The following is a 27480-nucleotide window of genomic DNA, read 5'->3' as shown; positions in this document are numbered from 1 at the left end:
TTAAGCAAGGATGAGCGAGCAGGGATTGACAAGATAGTGAGGACCCTGGTAGAAAGAAAGGAAAGTAAAGAGCCCATCACGGATATGTTCAACTCATATGCAGGGAGCCACAGACGGCATTTTGCCGTACGACTGTGTTATCATGCCCTGAATGCGTATGAGGACCGATATCGAGAAAAAGGTCCCGAGAGCCTAACGACTCTGTATAGAAAGGTTGATATCGGGGATGAGAGCGAGTGTGATGTGACGGACCTCCTTACGCGTACGCTTGAGGTTTTTCACCACCTCACTGAACAGGAATCGGAAGCTAAACCCACGACACCCGTAGCAACCGAACCACGAACTGAGCGAGCTAACACCATGATGCCTATAAGAGAGGCTGCCCCCTACTGGGTTCCTCCACGAGGTCTAGGAACACACGATGACGTCAACCACCAAGATGCGAGAGGGAGGGTAGTGTACAACTGGGTCTACCAGCCTTGGGATCGGCAAGATATTCTGACGTTCCGGAAATCTCTGCCCGATTTACGTAAAAACCCCACTGCCTTCTACACTGAATTAGGTACAGCCCTAGGTTCAACGATTATGACCCTGGCTGACATTGACTTGTTTTTCGGGTTATGTCTGCCAGCTGATGTGTGGAAGAAAATCCGGAAAGTCGACCACCTTGAGCTGTTCGGACATACCTGGTCACAACTCGATGGCATAGATAGGCAACGAGAACCTGGACAGAAGCCTTTGAAATCCATTTTAGACCTCCCAGACAAAATTGTACAGAAATTGAAAACCCTGATCCCAGAAAAGAAAGTGGACTGGTCGATAGTAACGGCTTGTCATCAGAAACCCCAGGAAGACGTATCGGAATACTTCTCCCGGTTTGAAACGGTGTTCTCCGATTACAGTGGCCAGGACATGACCACTGCAACCGGACACCATCTGTTTGTCCAGAATTATGTAAAGGGTTTGTCGCCGGAGGTCTCTCAGAAACTGCAGGCCAGTGAGAGTAGTTGGGCGGCCTCCAAACCAGCGGCTATCCTTCAGATGGCCCAATATTACGAGCACCAGAAAAATGAAAACGATAGAGCAACAGAGAAAAAGAAAAAAGACTTAAAAGAGAGGGTGATGATCACGCAGTTGCAAGGGGTGACTATATGACGAGAGCAATACAAAGGAAACTATCAGACAAATGTCCCTAGGAACGCACCTCCTAAAGACCGCACCTCAACACCCCACATTGGACGTACAGACATTAGCGAGGACCAGTGTGCCTTCTGTAAAGGATTCGGCCATTGGAAATCCCAGTGCCCGGTTCTGTTGGAGATGAACCGAAATAGGGACCCCAAGGACGTAGCGGGTGGACCGAGAAATAGAGGACAGCAACGGGGGTCCGCAAATGACATGACTAACGATAGATCGAACAGTCCGAATACATTTGACCGTCCCCGACAGAACCAGTACCAGCAGTCTGACTGCGACGATGCCCGCGACTTCGCATAGGACTGCCAAGGGCAAGGGAGGGATCCAGTCGAGCTCTATGTTGACCAGCAAGGTCCTTATGTCACCGCTAAGGTCCTGGGTACAAAGTCTCCATTTATGGTAGACACTGGTGCGACACGTAGTGCGTTATCTAAACGACTGATTCCAAGGGCACCCTTGTCTGGCTCACTTGTAACATCGATAGGTTTCGATGGAACGCCCTCCACTAACCCTTTGTCCACACCGATCCCCTTTAACTTAGAGAACAACACAACTGACACGACGTTTTTGCTTTCCGCCAATACTCCTGACGCCATTATGGGACTCGACTTGCTGAAGCATTTCCGAGCAACTATTAGATGTTCCCAAGACGGAGTTCGAGTTTTTCTGTACGACAACCCCATTCTGCTTAGACATTGCCCTTCCCGACGCATGTTTACTATCACTGACACTGACTCGTCCCTACTTGACACTCTGCCTCCGTATCTGTGGGCCAAGACAGATTCGGACGTAGGACGCATGATGATTCACCCAGTGCACATCGCTGTTCGACCGGACGCAATACTCCCAAAACTTCCACAATATCGGATATCGCCCGAGGGAGAGAAGGCATTGGTAAAGATTATTCAGTCACTGATAGACGCAGGAGTGGTAAAGGAAGTGGTTAGCAACGTTTGCAACAGCCCTATCTTGCCCATCATCAAGAAACAAGGAGAGGGAGATGAGAAAGCATACCGCTTCATCATCGACCTTCGAGAGATCAACAAAGTAGTTGTACCCCAGTACCCCGTGGTCTCAGACATCACCACTATCCTGACTTTGATTCCTCCTACTGCCACCACCTTCACTGTCATTGACCTCAAAAACGCATTTTTCTCTATCCCCATCCACCCAGACAGCCGATATCTCTTCGGCTTCACCCTAAAAGCCCGCTCATATAGATTCTGTCGAGCACCCCAAGGCTACACAGAAAGCCCCAGCATCTACAGTCAGGCCCTCAAGAGACAACTGGATGAGGTCCGGTTACCCGATGGAGTGGTGTTAATACAATACGTCGATGACATCCTTTTGGCGGCCGACACCACTCCACTAGCAGTCACAGCCACCATTCAACTCCTACACTTCCTTGCGGAAAATGGCCACAAGGTCTCCAAGAAGAAGTTGCAATTCTGCCAACCCCAGGTCACTTACTTAGGCCACCTTTTGTCCAGAGACGGAAGGAAACTTACTCCCGACCGGATCCAAACCATTCTTGAAACCCCTGTCCCTAAGACTCAGAAACAGGTCCGCTCCCTACTAGGCCTCACCTCCTTCTGCCGACAGTGGTTACCAAACTTCAGCCTCATTGAAAAACCGCTGCTTTCTCTGCTAGCTAGAGATGTCCCCTTCCCCCTCCCTTGGACCCCTGAACGCCAATCCTCCTTCATAGAGCTACGAGATGCCCTTTGTTCAGCCCCTGTCCTAGGTACCCCCGATTACACAAAGCCCTTCTCCCTCTACACTCACGAAAGGGAGAGGTGTGCTTTATCTGTCTTGACCCAGTCCATTGGCCCAAAGTAACGACCATGCGCTTACTTCTCTGCCACTCTTGACCCTGTAGCCAGAGCCTTGCCTGCCTGCCTTCGAGCTGTGGCTGCCTCTGCTATCTCTATCCGACAGAGTGAGGGGATCATGCTCTTGAATTCCCTCACGGTAATAGTACCCCATGCAGTTGACACCCTCCTGAACCAAACCAAAACGCAACACCTGACGAGTGCACGACTGACTGGATACGAACTGACTCTGCTCGCACCCCACATCACCCTGAAAAGATGCACCACACTGAACCCGGCAACTTTGTTGCCCCTACCGGAGAATGATCCAAATGTGCCCCCTGTACATGACTGTGTGACCCTCACGGACGAACAGACTAGGAGTAGGGTTGACCTCAGAGACACGGCTTTTCCTGACCCTGACGGAGAGCTGTGGGTGGACGGCTCTTGCATCAAAGTCCCCGATGGCACCACTTCAGCTGCCTATGCAGTCACCACGGCCCGAACTGTAGTAGAGACAGCCCGCATCACACAACGATCTGCACAGGCAGCAGAACTGATTGCCCTGACACGAGCATGCATCCTAGCAGCAGGAACCACAGCGAACATTTACACCGACAGCCAGTATGCCTTCGGGGTGGTTCACCATTTTGGGCTCCTTTGGAAGGAAAGGGGATTCTTGACCTCACACGGCACCCCCATCTTACATGGAGATCTAGTCTCCGCCCTGATCGAAGCCGTCCTTCTCCCCAAAAGACTTGCGGTCATCAAATGCCAGGCACACAAGAAAGTGACAGACATTATTGGACAGGGAAATGCACTAGCCGACATCACTGCTCGAACCACAGCTGAAAATAGGACTACAACACGCATGTACGTAACAGGGTCCCAAGCAGAGAGATGGACTGACGCTAGGGACACTATTAGGGACATTCAAATGGCTAGTACACAACACAAATTGACTGAATGGGCCGTATCTGTGGGCCAAGACAGATTCGGACGTAGGACGCATGATGATTCACCCAGTGCACATCGCTGTTCGACCGGACGCAATACTCCCAAAACTTCCACAATATCGGATATCGCCCGAGGGCGAGAAGGCATTGGTAAAGATTATTCAGTCACTGATAGACGCAGGAGTGGTAAAGGAAGTGGTTAGCAACGTTTGCAACAGCCCTATCTTGCCCATCATCAAGAAACAAGGAGAGGGAGATGAGAAAGCATACCGCTTCATCATCGACCTTCGAGAGATCAACAAAGTAGTTGTACCCCAGTACCCCGTGGTCTCAGACATCACCACTATCCTGACTTTGATTCCTCCTACTGCCACCACCTTCACTGTCATTGACCTCAAAAACGCATTTTTCTCTATCCCCATCCACCCAGACAGCCGATATCTCTTCGGCTTCACCCTAAAAGCCCGCTCATATAGATTCTGTCGAGCACCCCAAGGCTACACAGAAAGCCCCAGCATCTACAGTCAGGCCCTCAAGAGACAACTGGATGAGGTCCGGTTACCCGATGGAGTGGTGTTAATACAATACGTCGATGACATCCTTTTGGCGGCCGACACCACTCCACTAGCAGTCACAGCCACCATTTAACTCCTACACTTCCTTGCGGAAAATGGCCACAAGGTCTCCAAGAAGAAGTTGCAATTCTGCCAACCCCAGGTCACTTACTTAGGCCACCTTTTGTCCAGAGACGGAAGGAAACTTACTCCCGACCGGATCCAAACAATTCTTGAAACCCCTGTCCCTAAGACTCAGAAACAGGTCCGCTCCCTACTAGGCCTCACCTCCTTCTGCCGACAGTGGTTACCAAACTTCAGCCTCATTGAAAAACCGCTGCTTTCTCTGCTAGCTAGAGATGTCCCCTTCCCCCTCCCTTGGACCCCTGAACGCCAATCCTCTTTCATAGAGCTACGAGATGCCCTTTGTTCAGCCCCTGTCCTAGGTACCCCCGATTACACAAAGCCCTTCTCCCTCTACACTCACGAAAGGGAGGGGTGTGCTTTATCTGTCTTGACCCAGTCCATTGGCCCAAAGTAACGACCATGCGCTTACTTCTCTGCCACTCTTGACCCTGTAGCCAGAGCCTTGCCTGCCTGCCTTCGAGCTGTGGCTGCCGCTGCTATCTCTATCCGACAGAGTGAGGGGATCATGCTCTCGAATTCCCTCACAGTAATAGTACCCCATGCAGTTGACACCCTCCTGAACCAAACCAAAACGCAACACCTGACGAGTGCACGACTGACTGGATACGAACTGACTCTGCTCGCACCCCACATCACCCTGAAAAGATGCACCACACTGAACCCGGCAACTTTGTTGCCCCTACCGGAGAATGATCCAAATGTGCCCCCTGTACATGACTGTGTGACCCTCACGGACGAACAGACTAGGAGTAGGGTTGACCTCAGAGACACGGCTTTTCCTGACCCTGATGGAGAGCTATGGGTGGACGGCTCTTGCATCAAAGTCCCCGATGGCACCACTTCAGCTGCCTATGCAGTCACCACGGCCCGAACTGTAGTAGAGACAGCCCGCATCACACAACGATCTGCACAGGCAGCTGAACTGATTGCCCTGACACGAGCATGCATCCTAGCAGCAGGAACCACAGCGAACATTTACACCGACAGCCAGTATGCCTTCGGGGTGGTTCACCATTTTGGGCTCCTTTGGAAGGAAAGGGGATTCTTGACCTCACACGGCACCCCCATCTTACATGGAGATCTAGTCTCCGCCCTGATCGAAGCCGTCCTTCTCCCCAAAAGACTTGCGGTCATCAAATGCCAGGCACACAAGAAAGTGACAGACATTATTGGACAGGGAAATGCACTAGCCGACATCACTGCTCGAACCACAGCTGAAAATAGGACTACAACACGCATGTACGTAACAGGGTCCCAAGCAGAGAGATGGACTGACGCTAGGGACACTATTAGGGACATTCAAATGGCTAGTACACAACACAAATTGACTGAATGGGCACGGCTGGGACTGAAAGACGATGAGGGCTGCTGGCGGACAAAAGACACGAACAAATGGTTGCTACCTGACTCATACCTGATTCCCATACTGACTATGGCACACTCCCCTGCTCACATAGGATCAGCCCCCATGATTGAATTTGTCTCCAGAGTTTGGCACAACGACAAAATCACAGACTCCGCCAAACGTCTGGTCCAACAATGCTTAATACGCTTGCACCATAACCCCGGGAAAGGAACTGTGGTACCCCGGGGAGGGTTTGGGGTACCCAATCACCCGTTTGAAGTCCTGCAGATGGACTACATCCAACTAGACAGATGCCAAGGCCTGAAATACGTACTTGTTGTGGTGTGTGCATTCAGCAAATGGGTAGAAGCATACCCAACCCGTGATAACACTGCTATGACTACTGCAAAAGTACTGTTAAAAGAATTTTTCCCTCGCTACAGCCTTTGTCGAATTTTATGGAGCGACAATGGCCCCCACTTCGTAGACGAAGTTATCCAGCTCATCTTAAAAGGGCTGGGTGTAAAACAGAACTTCTACGCAGTCTTCCATCCCCAGTCTGCTGGACTTGTTGAGCGCCACAATGCCACGCTAAAACTAAAGCTAGCCAAGATAGTGGCTACCACAGGACTGAAATGGCCAGACGCTCTCCCACTGGCATTGCTATCGATGCGTTCCACCCCCACCAAACACCACTTGACACCTTACGAGGTCGTTTTCGGCCGACCCATGAGCGTCTGGTCTGCACCAAAACCGACTTCCATTCATGACGTCCCGGACGTCCTAATGTCTGATTACTTGTATAAATTGACTAAAACTCTGTCTGTCATTCACCAACAGGTCCTGCATGCCATCCCTGACGCTTCCAGGGGTCCCGGACACAACCTGCAACCCGGGGATTTCATCTTGATAAAGAATTTTCAGCGCGCCAAGAGTCTGGAACCCCGGCGGACGGGCCCCTGGCAAGTCCTACTCACCACCCGAACAGCGCTTCGAGTGGAAGGAAAGCGGACCTGGGTGCATGCGCACCATTGTAAACGGATTCCCCCGACTCTGACGACGACCAAAGACGTGACCACCCAGGAAGAGCTCCTGAACAAAGACCGACCATCACTGAATTGCTACCCAGACACAGAGACACTTGAACTTGCAGAGATTCCTGACCCCACCGTGCCATCCAAAGAAGGGTATAACCTGCGACGAAAGGAGAGAGTTTTGGCTAAGCAGACCATTGACTAAGTCATAATTCTCAGATCGGTGGCCTAACACTACAAAGGCTGTCAGGAGAGAAAGCCAGACGAGGTTTTTGGTTCTGCCCGCTACCGAGCTCCCTTGAAGATGATGGAAGCGCCCGATAAGAAGGTGATGGAAGCAACCGGACATCCGAAAATTCGCTGCAGAAACCCAAAGACAGAATCCACAGTTCAAAGACAATTGCACTTTTTATCACGATCCTCTTCTGCCTCCTCCTCATGACCACACTCTGGATTGTGGAAGAAAACGCACCCGCTCATGAGACACTCTTGACCACTGCACAGCCTACCACCATGAAGGAGCATTATTTGATTTCTCTCTCTCCCCAACTCAGAGAAAGGCGAAAGGAGTTTTGGAACAACTCCTTTGTGCAGCTGCTGCACCAGCACAATCTTGCCACTAATGCCACCAACTGCTGGATCTGTGGGTTGCTACCCCACGCCACTGGACATTCGATATCCTTCATCCCTTCACCATTCTCAATTCACGGTTCCTGCTTTGCTTGGCTGATCCTTCTGCGAGAGAGCTACAGAGACAATGCCACCTACAGCAAAACCATGACGCATTTCTTTTATGAGGTCTGGCGAAACAAAACGCAGATACATTTCTGCCCGCAGCCTTCCAACGACTCTATCCACATGGACATCCCTGCCAAAGAATGAATTGAAATGCAGGTGTTCAACAATCCGACCAGAACCACCTTCTCCTACCTTCGGAAGCGAACAGCCGCCACCCTGACTGTGGCCCTATCTGTCATCAACGTCACAGGCCTTATGTGCATAGAAGGGCTTGGGACACACCTGGTGGGCCGCAGTGCTTGCCGCTTCACCAGAACTCTGGATTCCACCGATCCACCTTCCTTTGTATCCTCTCCAAACATGTACTTTGTTTGCGGCACAAAAGCTTACACCTGGCTCCCCAAAGGCTGGGGGGGCACTTGTTTTATCTCCTTCATCCTTCCTCCGACCTATGTGGCTCCGGCGAATCACCATAGACACAAACGGGCCAAGGACATTGAACAAGCCGACTCTACAGGAGCACAGTTCTTTGATGCAATGAAGGGACTTGTTCCACTCTGGGGCCCGATGGCAAACAGCCGGGCCATCCGACATTTGACTCAGGCAGTCGAGACAACAATGAACATCACAGCTGGTATCCTTGCAAACAACACAGCCGAGCTTCAAGCGGTCCGCCTGGTGGCTCTCCAGAACCGCCTTGTTCTAGATGTGGTTCTAGCGGATCGTGGTGGAGCATGCCGCATTATTGGGTCCAGCTGCTGTACATATATACCGGACAATTCACCCTCAGTGTACAAAGCCATCGAACATCTCCACAGACTCTCCTCAGAAGTTCACCAGGAGCAGGAAGAATGGTCGCTTGGTAGATGGTTCTGGAGTACTGTTAAGAACTGGGGCTGGAGACTGTTTACCATTATCCTGATTCCTGTGGTTGTAATATGTGGGTTCTGCTTAGGAATTCAATGCCTGCCGCCTCTGTGTTCATTATGTGCGAATTGTATCTGCCCTAAGACTGTGGACTTTGGAAAGGAACGCATGGGAGCACTGTATGATGTAGAGGTTAGGAATTTAATGCAGATAAACCTTGAGTAGGCAAGTTGGCTAGATATGTTGAAAAGGGAGGACTGTTAAAACATAGACTGCAGTGTCAACATTATCGGCGCCATCTTGCCCCCTTTTCGAGCCCATTCGTGCGCGTAAGCGGCAGCCATTTTAAATGCCATGGCCTCTCTGCCCATCGCCGACAGCCAGCGCATCTCTCTCTCTCTCTCCTGACCTCGCAAGCATCCCCCGCGCGCTGACAGCCCCCGCTCTCACATGCCTTGGGCCATAAACCCCTCTTCAGCACAGCTCTGCCTCGGAACCCCATCCTGTTCCCAGCTCAACACCTCCCTCCATTCCTTTCATGATCCCGGGTCCTTTGATAAAACCCCCCTTTCCTCTGTGCCCGTTTGTCTTACCCGTTCCCAGGCCACCACCTGGCCCTGCGGATGCTGTTTATTGCCCCCCCATACAGTAGGAAGCGTCTCCCATCAAAGGATCCCCGAGTGGATCAAAGCCCCCACCCTATGAGATCCGATCAACCACATACATTCCGTGAATCGGCGAAATGTCCAGCTGCGCGACAATCATCACCTGTTGTGACCGGGGTGGGGACTTCAACTGTAAATGTGTGTGGGAACGGGCCTGAAGCGGGGATTCCGAGGATGTCCTTTCATACTTCAAAGCATTTGCAAGAATGTGCCACATGCAATAAACTGTAATAAAGATCATAAACCTGTGTATAAGAGGCCAGGCCTCAGAGATGCAGTTAGAGCACCTCGAGAAGATACCCTGTTGTCTGATTTGATGTGTTCTGCTCCGTCGGAATAAAACTTCTGTTTCCTGCCTTCCAGTCTCCAGCGCCTGCCTCTTTGTTTGGTAATTTGAGTGGTAATAGAGGCGGTTAACGCCGGGCAACTCTGAAAAAGGTCATTGCCCCTACCTTTTTCTACAATTCGGCCCTGCTACTCTGCTGCAATGCTGCCTTCCTGCCTAAGTGAAAAGGAGTGGACCTGCACCTTGAACCTAGGCCTACTTGAGTGGCTCCATGGTTTAGTTTCTGGCCTGCTGATCAGTGCCTCAGGGACAGAAAATTCTCCAACCATTTCGAACCCAGCACAAGGACTCTGCCTGCAGTGAGTTTCGCCTCCAAGTGGCACCCCATCCTGGACCCTTGGATGTGGGCCTGAAGGTGCTCATCCAGCCCAGCTGTTCTCACCTGGACAAAACCAATACAGCATAACACATCTCCTTGCAGCTCTGCATCAGAACTGCAGGTTGCACAAAGCACCCACGATACAGCTCCTCAGAACTGCTTCTGTGTAAAGAATACTCAAAGCAGAACTTCCGATTGTAAGCCTTCATCAAAGGAATCATTGATGATGGCACAGGACCTCACATCCCAAGCCACATCAACAGTTTTATCAAAACTGCCATCTTGTGATGCATTGTTGACTCAAGACCTCACATCACAGCCCACAGCTTTTTCTGAACCACTGCTGTGCAATGCAGGGCCTCGATGTACAATCGTGCAATGTTTAGCAACCCAGATTTAAGCTACTTTGTGGAGGTGGCCTCACTTGCTCCCTGGATCTGGCCCTTGCTCCAAGACTTGTGACTTTGTCCTGGTCCGGCATGACCAGACATCCACAGTTGGCACTTTGCGCTTCTAAGCACTGTTTTTACTTAATCTTAAAAAAGTACCTATCTCTAGTTCTACAAATAGACTTTTGGTCTTAATTAAATTATTAAATTGTGTTCTATTTTTCGAAAATGGTGTGGGATTTGTAATGTGTTGCGTTTCATTCTGTTACTGTTTGGAGTTCTGCATACATTTTTGCATATTGCCTCTAAGCTAAGCCTAACTGCTATGTGCCAAGCTGCCAGAGGGTTAAGCACAGGTTAATTAGTGGTGTGCTTGCGTTAACCCCGGCAAGAATTGTGGTTGCGGCTTGAGCAGGGTTTCACTCCCCTCAACCAGTAACTGATTTTTTAATAAACGCTGTGGGGGTGCATTTATGAAGACTTTTGTGACTCTGCAGAGTGGAAAGGGGCGACCATTCGGTCCCCCCGAACGTATGGTGGAGTACCCCGATCCCCCCGGGAGGCCATCTTGGGCGGGAGGCGAGTCTCGGCTGGTATGCCCGAAGCGGCGTAGCCGGGGCGCGCCTTTTTCCCGCCCTGGAGTGGGTTGTCCTAGGCACTGACGCGGACGGCCACGCCCTCGGAGGCAGGCGGAGGCGGGTTTACGCCCGCCCGAAGACGGATAAAAGGAGCAGCAAGTCAAGAAAGCATCCTCTTGTTCCTGTGCTCTGAAGCTGCACCTCCCCGCTGCACGTGAGCTCGAGACGGAACGAAGAGCCAATTTTGAGCGTTGTAATCTTTCTCTTTGTTTTTACAGATATCTTCGCTTGAGAATGCCGGGCAAGAAGGTCGGAAAGCGGGTCGGGACCGATCAGATGCTCCGCATGCTCATAAAGGAGGTAGCCGATTTGAAGAAGCAGATGGCGGCTACGAACGGGGAGGAAGGACCGAAGCGAGTCATCGGACCAGCTTTGCCAGGAGTAGTCCCTGGCGGGAGAGGCAAGAGGTCCAAAAGGGGGGCACTTGGGGGGGAAACCCCGGTTCCCGATACTCCACTTGAGGAGACAACCTCGGTTCCGAAGGAGGGGCATCCGATCCCCGTGGTGGTCACCCCCGTGAACGGGGAAGATATGCCTCCCGAGTTGGCGGTGCAATTAGCAGCGTGGTTGGGAAAAGATAGTGAGGGCACCACGGCTGACGATGCCCGGGCAGTAATGAGACAACTGAGGGAATCTAGAGAGGCTGCGAAGGCACCATCTTCTGTTCCCCCGCAGGTTCCGGCGGCTGAAAATGCAGCAGACCCAAGTTCGGCAGCAAATGCAGCATCTAGTTCAGGTAAGTGGCCATTGCCGATTGCGGGGGAGGGGTCTGTACCTTCACGAAGGGAGAAAGTGGCCCAGCATGTTCCACTGGAAATTAAGGAAAAGATTTGGGCGGATAATTATGTGAACATGTTTTCTTTGCTTACCGACCATTACGAGATGGAGCATGTGAAGAGCCAAAAGGAGCTCATGCATCCGAGTGTTTGGCGCGCAAAAATGGCCGCCTTTAAGGTTGACGAAAGCATAGGTACTTGGGGCAGAGCGTGGGGCATTTTTACCTCCATCATGGGTGAGCGCAGGCCCGAGTTGTTGACCGAGTTGCCTATTTACCAGTCACGTATCATGGAGTATTCTCTGGCGTACGAGGGCAATCAGTGGTTCTGTTATGACAATATTTTTAGAAAAGCTAAAGAGCATGACCCAGCTCTAACATGGGATTGTTTCGACTCCATCTCGTGGCAGAAAATGGAGAGTTCAGGAATGTTAAAAGTGCCTTTGTCAGGGAGTAACGGGGGTGAATCTTCCCGCCAATCCTCTGGGACACCCTTTCGGACGGGTGCAGGTAACGAGCACCACTCGAAGTCGAGTGGCAACGCAGGTAAAAGGGGGATTTGTTGGAATTTTAACAGGGGAAAATGTACGAGGCCCCAGGGGTCATGCAAGTTCAGACATGAATGTGGAGGGTGTGGGCAGTCATCCCATCCTGAGTCCATGTGCAGAGCCAAGACGGGTGATAACGGTGGTAGGGGAAGCGCCAAACAGGTCTGAAATAGTCCGAGGGGCGCCTTTACCTACCCCGATTGATACCATGGCAATGATTCCTTGGCTCAACGAATACCCGGATCATGCTTCCGCTGGGGTGTTGCGGGACGGGTTTTCATATGGTTTCCGCTTCCCAGTGGGGGATTTTCAGGGTGTAGCACACTGTAAGAACCAACTGTCGGTCTTGCAGCATACGGCGGTGGTACAGGTAAAGATTGGGAAAGAGGTGACTCGAGGTCGTGTCGCCGGTCCATTCGATTTGCCACCGGTTGCTAACTTTGTTTGTTCCCCTCTAGGGGTGGTCCCCAAGAAGGACCCGGGTGAGTTTAGGCTAATACATAACTTGTCAGCCCCACGTGGTCTTTCCGTGAATGATGCGATAGACCCGGAAGTGTGTTCGGTGCGGTACGCATCTTTCGATGAGGCCGTCGCCATGCTGAATCGCCTGGGGCCCGGGGCGCTGATGGCAAAATCAGACATCGAGTCAGCGTTCCGGTTGCTCCCGGTGCACCCAGACGATCAGCGTCTCCTTGGTTTTATGTTTCAGGGTCGCTATTACATGGATAGATGTATGCCAATGGGGTGCTCTATATCCTGTGCCTATTTTGAAAAGTTCAGTTGTTTTCTGCAATGGGTATTCACAAGGAAGACGGGTTTTCAGCATGTTATGCATTATCTCGATGACTTTCTGTTCTTGGGGGCAGCCGGGGATCCTGAATGTGGACAGGCCTTACATGAATTTTGTGTCTTAATGAACCATTTTGGTGTGCCATTGGCGCCAGGTAAGACTGTGGGTCCCTCAACTTTGCTCGAGTTTCTCGGGATCGAGCTCGACTCGGAAGAAGGTTGTTTTAGATTACCCAGAGAAAAAGTGTTAAAATTCAGGACATCCCTTGAAACATGTATTCGTGCGACGAAAGTAAACTTACATCAATTGCAACAAGTGGTGGGCCAGTTGAATTTTGCCCTGAGAGTAATGCCAATGGCCCGTCCCTTTTCCCGCTCGATTGCACAAGCCATGGTCGGCCTGAAGGAAGGACATCACCGCATGAGGCTCTCGGCAGAGGTTCGCCAGGACATGCGCATTTGGTTGGCATTTCTGGCGGATTTCAATGGTCGAATTGTCTGGAACAAACCGGCGGTGTCCTCCGAGGAGCTGGGGCTTTGGACAGATTCGGCGGGGAGTATAGGTTTTGGTGCCATATTTGGTACACAATGGTCGGCTCAAAAATGGCCGTCATGGTGGCACGAGTGCGGGCTGACGAGTAACATTGCTTTTCTTGAACTCTTCCCTATTTTGGTGGCCTTGAAAACATGGCCGGAGGGGTTTCGGGATCACTCTGTGGTGTTCTGGTCTGATAACATGACTGTGGTTGAGTGTATCAATAGTCAGGCAGCACGTTGCAAATGGATTCTGAGACTGCTCAAAGAAATTGTGTTATTGTGTATGCAGTTGAATGTGCTCTTTAGGGCAAGACATGTCCCGGGGGTACTGAACCAAGCGGCTGATGCGCTTTCTCGTTTCCGTATGCAGGCCTTCTGGGGTTTTCTGCCCACAGCGGACCCGGTGGCGGCACCCTTTCCCGAAGCTCTCTGGTCTCTCGGTGCCCCGAACTACAAAACCTCGTGGGAGAGAGTTTAGCACCCAGGACAAGGAAGGCATATGAAGGGGCGTTCCGTTCCTATTGGTCCTTTTTGGGTTCTGCTGGGGGGGAGCTTTGGGGACAGGAAGAGCTTGTCGTAAAATTTTTGCTGTCTTTACATCAGGCAGGCAAATCAGTAGCTACGGCCCAGAGGCATCGGGCCGCCATTTCCTTTATGGCAAAGGCTCATGGGATCCAGGACCCGACAGCGTCTTTCGTGGTGCAGAAAGCGCTACGTGGGTGGCAACGCCTTGAGGGTCGCAGACTAGATGAGAGGCACCCGATAGGTTTGGATAGGTTGGCCCTGTTACTGTCCGTACTCCCTGCAACGTGTTCATCCCAGTATGAAACAGTGTTATTCCGAGCCGCATTTGCGCTAGCATTCCATAGGGCTATGCGGGTAAGCGAACTAGTGGCGAAGAACAAGCAGGATACGATGGGGGGACTGTGCCGAGAGCACATTCAGGTCAAGGTGGAGACGATGACTGTCTCGTTTGTCAGGTCCAAAACCGATCAGGGCGCGATTGGGGACTGCATAATCATTCAGAGGTTTGCCGGGTCTTCCATGTGCCCTGTTGTTTGCGTAGAGGAATATTTAGCGCAGAGGGTGGCATCATGGGGGGGGACCTTGTTGAGACACGCTGACGCCACCCCACTGACGAGGTTTCAGTTCCAGCGGGTGCTTGCGATGTCAATTTCGGCCGCGGGCTTGAACCCCAGCGAGTTCGGGACCCATTCCTTTCAGATAGGGGATGCTACTGAGGCTACAGCCAGGGGTCTGAGTGTTGAAAAAGTAAAACGTTTGGGGCGTTGGTCCTCGAACTGTTACAAAAGGTATGTGCGGTTGCACATGTTGTGAAGCTGTAATGATGTACTAACGCTTCTTGTTTTTGTTTGGTTTTCAGTTGCGCAAGCTTACGAGGCGGGGCGGACTGTGCAGTCGACCCGACACCTGGGGACCAGCGGTCAGACATCACCGGCTGCGAAAAAGGAGGTGTGGGTCGTGGGCCACTCATACGTGAGGCGTGCCGCGGACGTATTCAAAGCAGGTGACATGATTCACATGGCTGGGGAATACGGGTACAGGGTGACCCTCTACGGAAGGGGCGGGCTCTGTATTGACCAGTTTCAATCCTTTTTCGAGGGTTTGTTAGGGCGGACAAGGTCACCGCCGTCTATAATCATAGTCCATCTTGGGGGCAACGATTTGGTGGCCACTGGTAGACGACTTCTTCTTGAGGCAATGCTCTCCACAGTAAGTTGGTTGGCAAGAAGAGTTCCAGGGTGCACAATTGCATGGTCCCATATGATTCCACGGAAAGTGTGGCGGGGGGCTATTTCGGTTTCTGCTCTGAATCACTCAGTAAAGAAAGTAAATAACAAATTGGGTAGATTGTTTCGTTCAAGTACACTGCATTCTGTTCCGCATGGTTGTATCAAGGGGGACAGTATGTATTTGGGGGATGGGGTCCATTTGTCCCGGGTGGGCAATGAGTTACTCATAGGTGACCTCATAGCTTGGCTAAAGAGTTTAAACCATGACCTTTAGGCAGGAGTTGTTGTGGGGGGTCCGGATAGCCGGTCAACTATCCGGCCTGTGGCGGTAAGGTCATGATCGGTGAGCAGTAATTGGAAGATCCCTATGGGGGGGCGTCACCCATTACGGATGGGAGCGCTCGGGGGAGGTGGCCAATGGCCCCTCAACGGGGAGGCGGTCCCTTCTAAGGATGGGCCGCCGGAAGGAAAGGAAAGGCGGTCAAGGCCCCTTCCTGGATAGGAGGGGCTACGGGCCCTCCTGGGGAATTTCCCAGGGCCAGGACATCTGCGACGGCAGATGGGGTAAGTTGTGTGGGGTTTGGGAGGGGGTTTACGCTACCTTTTAGACACCTCACACGAGTCCTCGGACGACCGTTAAATGGCGTCGAGTTCATTGGGGCCCCCGTCAAGTCAAAGGGAAATTGGTAGATGCACTTGAGGTACGCCTCTGTGCGGTCGCCCCCCTCACAAGTGAGGGGGGTATTTCTGGTTTAGGGATCTGACACCGGTTACGACCTTGCCATTGGCCCTTAACGTTAGGATGTACAATTTCAAGTCAAATGTTTTGTAGGATGTTAGTTCGGCTAGGAGAACCTTTGTATTAGAGATCTGTTAAGGTTAGCCAAACATCGTAATGTGTAAATGAAATTGTACATAATATGAAACTGTTATTTTAATGTTTTACTTTTGTTTCATATTTTAATAAATACGGCCGGGAGGGTCACTCCCTCCCGCCTTCCAAAAGTTCAGAACCGTTTCCGGTTTCCCATCCTTGGGGTTTGTGTCGAGAGGGGGTGGTGGGTATCTCAGCCATATGGAAAGGGGCGACCATTCGGTCCCCCCGAACGTATGGTGGAGTACCCCGATCCCCCCGGGAGGCCATCTTGGGCGGGAGGCGAGTCTCGGCTGATATGCCCGAAGCGGCGTAGCCGGGGCGCGCCTTTTTCCCGCCCTGGAGTGGGTTGTCCTAGCCACTGACGCGGACGGCCACGCCCTCGGAGGCAGGCGGAGGCGGGTTTACGCCCGCCCAAAGACGGATAAAAGGAGCAGCAAGTCAAGAAAGCATCCTCTTGTTCCTGTGCTCTGAAGCTGCACCTCCCCGCTGCACGTGAGCTCGAGACGGAACGAAGAGCCAATTTTGACCCACCCACCAGCCCCTGAAGACAGCAAGTTGTTTCTAAATAAGGTTTGGACGTGGTAACCGTATTTCTTACAGGTTGTGATGATTGTTGTGTTATTTCGAGTATGCAATAAAGGAGAATGCTCATTTACAGTATGTTTGTTTTAAATAAAGTAATGTTGCACTAGTGTTGATCAGTAATCATACGTAACTAGTTATGATTGCCTTCTTTGTTTTTCATTAGTAATTTTAGCCATTTGTCGTATTTATTTTGGTTGGGCGGTAAGGTCATGATCGGTGAGCAGTAATTGGAAGATCCCTATGGGGGGGCGTCACCCATTACGGATGGGAGCGCTCGGGGGAGGTGGCCATTGGCCCCTCAACGGGGAGGCGGTCCCTTCTAAGGATGGGCCGCCGGAAGGAAAGGAAAGGCGGTCAAGGCCCCTTCCTGGATAGGAGGGGCTACGGGCCCTCCTGGGGAATTTCCCGGGGCCAGGACATCTGCGACGGCAGATGGGGTAAGTTGTGTGGGGTTTGGGAGGGGGTTTACGCTACCTTTTAGACACCTCACACGAGTCCTCGGACGACCGTTAAATGGCGTCGAGTTCATTGGGGCCCCCGTCAAGTCAAAGGGAAATTGGTAGATGCACTTGAGGTACGCCTCTGTGCGGTCGCCCCCCTCACAAGTGAGGGGGGTATTTCTGGTTTAGGGATCTGACACCGGTTACGACCTTGCCGTTGGCCCTTAACGTTAGGATGTACAATTTCAAGTCAAATGTTTTGTAGGATGTTAGTTCGGCTAGGAGAACCTTTGTATTAGAGATCTGTTAAGGTTAGCCAAACATCGTAATGTGGAAATGAAATTGTACATAATATGAAACTGTTATTTTAATGTTTTACTTTTGTTTCATATTTTAATAAATACGGCCGGGAGGGTCACTCCCTCCCGCCTTCCAAAAGTTCAGAACCGTTTCCGGTTTCCCATCCTTGGGGTTTGTGTCGAGAGGGGGTGGCGGGTATCTCAGCCATATTATGTAACGTCATGTAAATCAGTGACACATATTCTAAATTATTAACTATGCAGGGGAAAACAATTTTGCATTGGAAAATAGCCATGAAAATAACACAAACATTGCTTTGTGCTATCTTGCACTGTTTTGTGTCAAGGCGGCAACCTTTGTGTGGTACATGTGCATTAACACATCATGTTGCAAAGGTGTGTGACACCTGTGCGTGCCCTAGTGCTGGGAAAGAGACCAGCATTGCCATATGTTAGTAGATATGGCTTTGCTCTTCTCTTCCCTTAGCGCTAAGCAGCAACTATGGTTGCTCTCTTGCATTGGGCTACCTTTTAATTAATCTGCCCCAATGTATTTCATTGTATTGAACAGTGGGCGTTTTGTTCTATGATTTCATGGAAAGGTTTTTGTTACATGTTTCAAGATCAGGGAATGTGTGCTTCAGTATGATAGGGGGTGTTTTTTTGCACTATTATCGGTGACTAGTGCAACACAACAACTTTGGTTGTTGCGCTGCTCTAATTTTTAATACATTTGCTCCTACATTTTTGTTAGTATTCAGCACTAGATGTGTGGTTGTATGATTAATAGAAATGTTTCTATTAAATAGGAGTATTTCAAAACGATGGAAGCATATTGAGTGTTTTTCTCACTGCTTGTGTGATTTTTTTTCTTGGTATTTTTCATTTGTTTATTTTTATGATGAGGACTGTGTTTTATTGAGGTAGTGGGTGTCGTTTTAAATATTGTTTGACTTACAGTGGTTTTTACACTGGTGTTCTGACAGACTATTGATACACGAGCATTCATATAAAATGTATTTTTTTTAAAGGCGCAGGGTTTAAGAAGATAAAAAAAACTGTAATATGTTTATAATAGTGTGCACACCAGTATTGCACAATGAATTCATACACAAATAATGCAATTCCCATACTTTAAGTCTTTGAGTCATAATGATATTTCAGGTGAGTAATGATTAATTAATGCTTTAAAGTAATCATGGTAAGATAAAGAAGCAGTGTATTGGTATAACTGGGTCATCAATGTTGTCATCAGTACAGTCATCAATTATCTTATGTGAGAGGATTTCCGTGACCTTATCAATAACATTTAACTTATCTTGAATTATATAAAATGAGAGGTCAGGAGCAATGCATGACGGGGCACAAGTTAAGGTTGGTTAACTAAACCACAACTGGCAAATTTCAGTTTTTTTAGGTTGTATTTTGTAGCCTCAACTCCACTTTTACTGCATTTTATGTCAGGAATTTCAGACATTTTTAAACATACGTTTTTGTGTTATGGGCAAATCTTACCATAGCTTCACTTTAATATTTCTTTTATTAATGTCAGTTTTTTATTTTATCATATTCCACATGGCAATGCTTTTCGGACTTCAACTCTGTTTATAATTAACCTTTGGTCAGACCCTGCATACCATTCTCTCTGGGTGGCAGATCTCCACTGTACAGGGGGGTGGTCTACAGGCAATGGTCTAAAGCCTACCCTTTATGAGTGGCTCCCCCTGTGGGGGTGGGGCAGTGGGAATGGCCTATTACCCGGTACTGTGCCCTATCTTTTATCACCAACCAACCCACACACTCCACAGGCTGACCCTCGCTGTGCATGACATTGAGGTGTATGCATCATTGGTAAGCCAAAGTGTATTGACTCCAGTCAGACACTGCGATCCACCTGCAGACAATCAACCCATTCTGTGCAGCAGGGTTATGGTAGAGGACTTGGACTCGAGCTAGGCCTTGCTCTCCACCCTCTAAGGGCAGGCATCAATCCTGTACACAGCATTTGACTTTGCTCAATGAGGATTGGCCATTAGGCCTGACTTGCATCCAAACTCTGCACCTCGCTGTCCAGAGAGGACCAACTTAAGTTGTGCAGTTTTGGGCAATTTTTTGCGCTTTTTGTATGCATTTCAAGTTTCTTCATTGAACTCTTACTTGTACATTTTTTCTAAAGTTTTTTTATTTCAATTTTGATTCATTCTAACATGGACTTCTTTTTCAAGTTTTCTCAACTGTTTTTTTTTATTGAGCCATGCTTTTACTTTTTTAAAACAACATGTATTTACTTTTTTGTTATTGCAAGGTTTCCTAGAAGCGCATGGATATATATTTTTTTTTCAGTGAGTGTGTTCATCAATATAAAGATGACTCATCAGCTTTCCATTCCAGAACACGTGCTGTTTTTGCATTTACTGAAATATGTGGCAAACCTGGTATGCTATTGATGGAGCAAGGACTCGTATAAAATAGACTTGCTCAAAGGCAATCCTCTCCTAATAACTCATAACATCATACTAATTAATGTATTGTGTAATTAATATTCACCACAGTTCAAATATCAAGAATAAGAGAAGCTTGCGTAGGTGTCTTATTAACAAGTAACTTGAGTGAAATCTAAAATGGCCGCTGACGCAGGAAATTACATTGCGCATGTGTCAACTACGTCTAAGTAGTGATGACAAGCTTTTGCTTGGAAAGAATTTGCTGCACTTGCGCAGACACCTCCAAAATGGCCACCTTAAAACTCACATGCTAAGCATCTGTATTGCTGAAACTAAAATACACTATATTACTAATTGCTAATGCTGGGAGAGCATGTATAAATAAATGGCATTAGAGTAGAGATAGGTGGCATACAGTGAAATCATTTTATTTTGAAACAAATATAAATTTTCTTGACTTTCATATGTGGGCCTCCTGAGAGAGACTGAGGCCTATATCCATGTGACCCGTTACACATGTGCGGTTTAAGTGAGCCAGAATCCGCACTGTCAATATGGGTGGGAATAAAGATTTTTTAATACAGATTAAGGTGAGGGATTACTAGACAATGAACTAAAGAAAATGAAGACAACTTAGCATCATGTTACGATCATCCCTTTTACCTGTGCAATCAGAATTAGGGGTTTTATGAATCTGAAACATTTGACTATTATTGACTAGTTTGGTGATAAACATTGATATTGATTATTGATTTATGTTTTAACAAACCATTAATGTCTTGTTTTATGTTGTCTGGTAATGCCCGGGAAATAAATAGCGGGTGATAAATGGAATTCATACTCAGTGAGGTTACTCATCGGTTAGAAAAGTACTGATAAGCTATGCAGGGCTACCAGTGCTAAACTAGGGACTATTTTTCTGTGTGAAAGCAAGAATGACTGATAGTAAGGAATTTGCTGATGCAATTTTGGTCTTATATCCCCTAGTAAGGGTAACACCAAAGGAGTAGCAGGTTCTTCTGAGCTTAACTGAAGGGTAAAGAGAATTTTTTACGCACAGTGTATGAAAAGTAAACGGAAGGTCTTACTCAAAGAAGAGTGAGTGGAAGGTTTTTATTTGCAGTTGAAAGAAGTAATCTATCCTTTAGATTTAGCGAAACAGACAGAGTAGCAAATGTTTTTATGTTGTTACTAAAGGATTTCATTTGAAAGAAAATAGAGACATTTTTTTCTCGTATTACCTTGTAAAGGGAGGGTCAGATGCCGGAGTTGTACTGATGTCACAGTGTGCCGCGCTGGGATTGGTGGAAACAGCGGGTGTGTGTGACAAACTCAGATCGTAAAGGAGGGGTCAGTAGTAAGGAGTGATACTTATGTCACAGAGGCCACACTGGGATTGGTCAAACCACGGTTGTAAGCCTGATTTTAATTGGTTAACAAAGTAGAAGCAGCGATAGGATTGGGCGTAGGAAGATCTGCAGGTGAAAAATCTGATTTAGTTAACAAAGAGGATCGCCCAGATAGAAGATTTCATGGGTTTACAGAATACAATTTTATACATAGACCTTTACCTAAAATGTACGGAGAGAGAAGAAAAATGTCATTTATAAAGAAAATTAAAAATTTCTTTAGGAAATACAAACCTGTGTAGCCCAGAGAAGGAATTCCTATTCAGCCACCAAAAGTCCCTGCTTCATTTATGATGATGGAGAGAGGTTATCATACATGTGTATGGATGGACAATTGGATGGAGTATACAATAGATGATGGTGTCTTAGCTTTTCCAGTGCATGGTACCTTTAATGTAAGAATTTTATAGAATTTGAGGATGCTGATGTATGAATTAGAACCAAGACCTAGATTAACTCAGTATGAAGTAATAGAAGAATGGGAAACTCAGTTGTTTGAGAGAGAGAGAAGGGTAGAAGTGGAAAATGTACAGGATTCTATACTAGACCATTGAATGGGGCGCGTGAAGACAGATGAAACAGTGGAGAAGAGCAATGGTATGAGAAGGATTATATCCAGTATTAACAGTTGATGAACAAACAGGAGGAAAATAGAAAGAGAAAACTAAACACTTACCAATGACAGGTTTTGGAGAATCAGAAGATGAGATTATGGAGGACATTTTGACAAAAACCCTCCACCATATCAGGAAGAGCTGAGTAGGCCTACTCCTAGTACATCAGTTTTTGGAACACCGTTGGTTCCAAAAATTTTACATGATACCACAGATAATAGGGTAATTCAGGATAAAATAAGAGGAAGCATTAATAAAAACAGAGAAGAATTAATACAGAAAATAACTCACCTAAATGTAAATCGTGAAGCATTGAGAATACCCGTAACTATAGGTCCTGTTGTCCCCGTGCATAGAAACAAGGCAAATTGTCCAAAACCTCAAGCTGCAACGATTCCTTTGAACAATCCCAGAAAATAAATTATAACTGATGATCAAGCCAGTGAGTGTGACTCCGTAATTTCATGAATGGTTCTGCCAATAAGAGACTCAGTGAGTGAAACTCCAAAGAGAGGTATGCCTAGTAGTTCAAAAGAAGGGAGATCAGTGATATCTTCCGATGTTAGTAGTGCTACAGCAGTGACTCCAGAGGATCTGGAGAGATGGGCACAGGGAACAGAAAAATAAAGTTCAACCCCAAAGATTTGAGACCTTTTTTAGATTGAAAGTAGAATTAGAAGAGATGATAGCTGGAAATGTAGGCATAGATAGGCTAAACACTTACAGTGAAGAAGAGTTATTGTTCATATGTAGGAGCATGACTAGGAATGCTAAAATATTTCATGAAAAATTGACAGAGTTTGCCTCTGCAATGGGGATTGAAATAGGGGGATCGAAAGTACTACAGAAGCCCTATAGAACAGAATTTACTGATAACGATTTGGAAAATATGAATGTGTCTGGAATTAAATTGCTGATTAAAGAGTGAATGAACATTTTACAGAAATGGGGAGACTTGGACAGATGTAAGATTAGGTGTACAAAGAAGAAGGAGGAAGCACAGGCAAATTGGACCGCATCTGAATATTTACTGAAAGAATAAGGAAAGACAGAGAGATTGTGCCCTATGAGAGAAGTTCCAGGGGGAGGGTATGTGCATGTTCCATGGAGTCAACAGGATATTTTGTCATTTACTAATGATTTTCCCAAGTTGAGAGAAAAACGTGTTGAATGGTACAAGCAGGTTAAAAGGTTTGTGAAGGTTTCCAAGGTTTTGTTGAAGGATTTGGATGGTCTGCTTGACATAGTGGTACCTGCTGATTTATGGACAGAATGTAAAACCACAGTTGATTGGCCTAGTGATGAGTACCCAAGAGACTCAAAAACAGGAGCCCCTTCAGATGAGGTAATGAGAAGTATCACCAAATGATTACTTTCTTTAATGGGAAAATTCCACCAAAATAAACAGATTGGGTACAAATAGATAGAACAACTCAAGAACCAAATGAGGCTGTACATGCTTCCTCGCACCGTCTAAGAACCTCTTTGGAACTTGTTCTATCTGCTTTTGAAATTGGTGCTCAATCTCTGCATGAAAAACAAATAATTTGGGTATAAAGAATGTAGGTGTTTGTTCATACCAGCAGGGCCAGGCTTGGAAACAAAAGCAGTCCTGGCAAATGTTGGCAGACCAGCCCCCAAATGGTGTATCGCGAGCGAGCGCGGGCAGCGAGTGAGCCTGACCACTGGAAGGAGGGAGATTTGCATATAAAATACTGTTCTGTGATCTGCATAGTACACACTCTTTGCACAGGCATATTAACGCTCTATGCTACCTTAGATGAGTCAAAGCTGCCACTAGACAAAACTCTGATCAGCAAGTACATGAACGCTAGAGTTATCTTGGCACTCTTACTGTTGGCTGAAAACTGTTGGACATACAAGGAACTCTGCTGTGCTTTTAAAAAAGCTGCACCGCTACAAAACTGGCCCCCAATAACAAAAGTGACATCCTCCAACCTTCCAGCTTCCCAGGGCAACACCCGATGCCAGGCAGAGCCAGTCCGGAATTGCATGACTGACGTCCTAAATGAGTATAAGCTAGTTTTTTCTCTTTGCAGCACTTGGTGGCATACTGTGCATATCCCATTATGTGCACACAGAGTCGAAATGATGTCTTACAATGGTAGCTTCTTGTTTGTAGGCCATTTAGCCAAAAAGGTCTGATTAGCTGGCCACAAATGGCAGAAAAATGTTACAACTGCCCTTTGTCCTGAGGGACCTCTTGGCATTCATGAAGTAGAGCCAGAGGGAACCCCAGAGGGACAAAAAAGAATCACTTTTAATCTTAGCTTTTTCAGTAAATATATTAACAATCATAATTATGTAAACGTACTAGCTGCATTACCTGGCTCTGAGTGTTGGTGACCCCAATGTGATACTTTATGTTGCCCCACTCTCCTCCACCTCAGCTTCCACTTAACCAGGCTGTACCATTTTCCTGGCCTGCAGACAGAATGAGGGGGACGGGAAACAGTGTAAAAAGAGTGACAGCTGCCATGTGGTGAATGTAATACCATTGTGCTGCCAATCCCCCACTGTGGGTTAGGGACACACAGATGGGGATGCTGCTTGTCTTCTTCATGGCAAGGGAGGTGAATAGGGTTTTAATACAACAAAAGGGTGCACAAAGTGTTGTTTTAAACACACAGCAGTGGCAAACTGACAAAAAGTAAAATTAAAGTTGAAAAAGGGGAGAGATGGAGAAGAATGGGTTGGATGGTGATGGACATGGCCTTGGGAGCTAGAAATAAGATGATAGCAAACCAGGAACAGGCTGGAGCAAAACAAACTGGGAGCGTGCTTGCGCAATGCTAACTGTGCTTGTTTTAATTTGGGATGCACAAAAGTGCTGGCAGTGCACTTAGTGCAATTACACATAATTGTGTGTAATCTTTATGTAACTGTGCCTAAATAGGCACATTTCACATACCCCTATTTGTTTTTATAGACTTTAGTGTTGCTTTGCAGATATAGTGGATTGTTTACCCAATTGCTCCTTTTTTACTGTGTTGAAGGATTCAAGGATAATCCTTGGCTTCAGTAGAAACAGTGGTATGGTGCAGCAACATTTTCATGCCATCGGGAAGGTTGGACTTTGTTTCCATACATTACAAATACAAAACCAAAGTAGCAAATCCCATTACAATTTAAGTTGACTTTAGTAAGAAATAAAACTAATTTTTTTTTTAGACCAGGGGGCAGATGTATCAAGATACCATTTTGCACTTCTCAAATAGCGATTGTTAAGGAATCGCTATTTGAGAAGTGCAAAATGGTATGTATGTAGAATTTCGCTATTTATTAGCGATTTCCTAAAATTCCTTAATTGTGATTAGCAAATTGCTAATCGGAATTAAGGAATAATTTCCCATTCATTTCTATGGGCCAGGAGGCCCATAGGAATGAATGTGAATTTATACTCAATTTGCGATTAGCAATTTGCTAATCGCAAATTGAGAATAAATTCAAGGGTGCATGGGTGTCTTAAGGACACCCTGCTGCACCCCTGAATTTGACATGTATATGCATATGGCGCACATACATGCCCTAAGGGCATGTATGAGCGTCATATGGTACCTTTAGAATTTAAAAAAAGTGCTTTTTGAAAAGAATTCGCAAATTACCACCAACTACAAGGTGATGGTAATTTGCAAATTCTTAGTCAAAAATCGCAACACTGAAATGCTTGATACATTTCAAATCTTAAATCGCAATTTGCTATTTCTTAAAAGCCTCGCAATATTAAGGAATCGCTAAATTAGCGATTCCTTAATATTGCGAGGCTTTTTGCATGATACATTCCAAATCCCGTTTTTTTTGTCGCAAACGCTGCTATTTTCCGAATCTGCCCCCATGGGTTTGCTATATGCAACTTAAGATCATAGCTATAGTGGTACATTTCCAAATTTCCATTTTTCCATTTTTATGCGTTTTTGGAACTGCGGTAGGAGCAATCAGTCGTGCGGCTCAAAGGCACTTTTTTGGGCTGCAGCAGATTTGAGATTCCTGTGAGACCATTGGAAACATTTAATTGGTTGCTGTGACTATATTATTCCACACTCAAGATGTTCTTTTGCACCTAACATTATAATCCTTGTCATCAGCAATCCTACGGAAAAGGAGGTTAGCTTGATGGTTTTGCTGTGGTTTTGCTTTTTGGGGAGTTGTTTGGATTTCAGCAATAGCTTCTGGTAGAGCTAAGCAGCAGAAGCGATGTCCAGAGGAAGCTGCTTGCAGAGGATTCAGGGTCTACACCCGAATTAATTGTGTGGATCCCTGCTAAAGAAAAAAAGCTGTCATCAAAATATATTCCATGCACATTATGTTAAAAAAAACAGGTTTGGGGAAGACATGGCAAATATTATTTTATAACATCTTTGATGTGCAGGCTTCTTAAAAAGTGAATGATAATTTAATGCAGCAAAAAGGAAGAGGGATTCTGAACAGGCTGCATCTGCCTCTACTGCCACATTACGCATGCTATATATGCTGGTGACAGATTGCTAGAGGATGTCCTTCAACAAGTGCAGGATCAGAGTGACATATGATTCACCACTACTGGTATGCACATCTTGGTCTGCAAGACAGTTACTTATTATGGAGACTATTGGAGAGCAGAGAGTACATGGAGAAATAAGTGTATCAACACCAGCATATGAATCATGTAAACTTACTAATGGCAATACCGGGTCACTAGTTCCTGCTCCACAGTTGAAGTTGTGTGACTTTTAGTTCCCCAAAAAATAAAAACTGGAAAAAAAGATAAAGAAGCCTTTTAAGAAAATGAAAAAAGGGGTGACAAAACTCCCAATACCGGAGTAAACATGCAGACTCTTCTTGGCAATGCAAAGACAGTATTTACCACAGTCGTGCTCAGGCTATCTGTTTGGTTTTATCCAAATGCCTGTTCGCAGAGAGGCCTTTTATACAAATCAATACAAGACCGTATGACACATAGTAAATAATAGTTGACTTGCATGTTACAGATTTAAGCTGAAAAAACACTCCTAGACATGTGACCTCATAACCCTGAATCCCTGAAAAACGATTACAAATTCTTCATTATACTTGTGACAATGCTTCATGACAGAGCATTACTTAGCCTAAGAATGTGTGTGTGTTTAATGGTACACACAATTTACGTAAAGTGTGTGCTGGCAGAAGTGTGTGTTGGCAGCATTTTGTGCTTGAGACATTTGTGTGATCAAAACTTAGGGGCACATTATGATGGCAATCGGACGGACATCCATCAGCCTTCACCGCAGGCAGCTGACAGGCTGACAATATGTTGGCAGTCATGCCCGTCTACCCTACTAAGATACGACCGCATTGCAGGTGGTTGTAAAATGCATTTTTCTACTGCAACGTCTGCTGCTGCCTGGAAAAGGTTCCGCTGCACAA

Source organism: Lissotriton vulgaris, chromosome 4_1 (genome assembly GCF_964263255.1).
Source record: "Lissotriton vulgaris chromosome 4_1, aLisVul1.2, whole genome shotgun sequence".
NCBI classification, from domain to species: Eukaryota; Metazoa; Chordata; class Amphibia; order Caudata; family Salamandridae; genus Lissotriton; species Lissotriton vulgaris.
The sequence above is the reverse complement of the archived record's forward strand: the minus strand, read 5'-3'. Positions refer to the sequence as shown.